This window comes from Aplysia californica, unplaced genomic scaffold (assembly GCF_000002075.1).
Source record: "Aplysia californica isolate F4 #8 unplaced genomic scaffold, AplCal3.0 scaffold00696, whole genome shotgun sequence".
Classification (NCBI taxonomy): domain Eukaryota; kingdom Metazoa; phylum Mollusca; class Gastropoda; order Aplysiida; family Aplysiidae; genus Aplysia; species Aplysia californica.
In genome coordinates this window covers 294,796-296,057 of record NW_004797966.1, presented here as the reverse complement: position 1 = coordinate 296,057, position 1,262 = coordinate 294,796, and positions in this window count along the sequence as shown.

Genomic DNA, 1,262 nt, shown 5'->3' with positions numbered 1-1,262 from the left:
ACAGACAGACAGACAGACAGACAGACAGACAGACAGACAGACAGACAGACAGACAACAACAGCAACAACAACAACAACAACAACAGCAGCAACGGCATACAATGAATAAGCAACAATGGCCTATTGTCAAGCAGCACGGGTCCCCTTTAGTAAACATTTCATCTGGGTTCTAAAGTTTGGCAGACCTACAGTGAGAGCCACGGATGGCTGTCTGCACAAAGGAAACTGAGAATCCTGGGCGGAAAGACGGAGGAAATGGCCGTCGTGACGTCACATGCACCATGTCTTTATCCTGTAATGCCTGAACTGTTTTATTAAAATTAAGATATGAAACGTTTGTAGTAGTTGGGGTTTTTTGTTGTTGATGATGATGATGTAATTGTTGATGATGATGATGATGATGATGATGTTGTTGTTGTTGTTGTTGTTGTTGTTGTTGTTGTTGTTGTTGTTGTTGTTGTTGTTGTTGTTGCCGTTGTTGTGGTTGTGGTTGTGGTTGCTGTTGTCATCGTTGTACGTGTAATAACTTTCCTGCCTTTGCTGCTCCTGCCGTTGTTGTTGTTTCTGTTGTTGTTATTGTTGTTGTTGCAGTTGTTGTTGCTGTTGTGTTGTTGCTATTGTTGTTGTTGTTGCTATTGGTGTTGTTGTTGTTGTTGCTGTTGCCCTTGTTGTTGTTTTTGTTATTGTTGTTATTGTTTTTGTTGTTGTTGTTGCTGTTGTTGTTGTTATTGGCTGTTGTTGTTGTTGTTGTTTATGATGATATCGTCGTTGAAATTGTTGTTCCTGCATTTGCCGCTGTTGTTGTGTGGGGGGTGGGGTTGTTTTTTTCTGCTAATACATGTATCTTACCGGTCTTCATTTATGTCATAGCTGCTAATGACTTTGTTACCACAGGCTATCATTTCACAACTACAACAGGTAATTGTATATTATGATGATTTTGTGGCTTTGCACTTGGGAGCGTTCGTTTGCGTGGAAAGGGGAGCGGTGGGCTTGTTTTGCTATTGTGTTTCATTGTGATTTATATTGGTTTGTTTGCTCTTGTTTGTTTGCATTTATTTGTTAGTTGAGTTTGTGTCGTCTGGTTAGTTAGTTTGTTTGTTTGTTTGTCAGAGAGAGAGAGAGAGAGAGAGAGAGAGAGAGAGAGAGAGAGACAGAGAGAGAGAGAGAGAGAGAGAGAGAATACGGTGTAAAGGGTAGAACATGTATTGCTTCACACAATTAACCATGCTTTGATTGAATTTGTTTTAAACACTGAACTC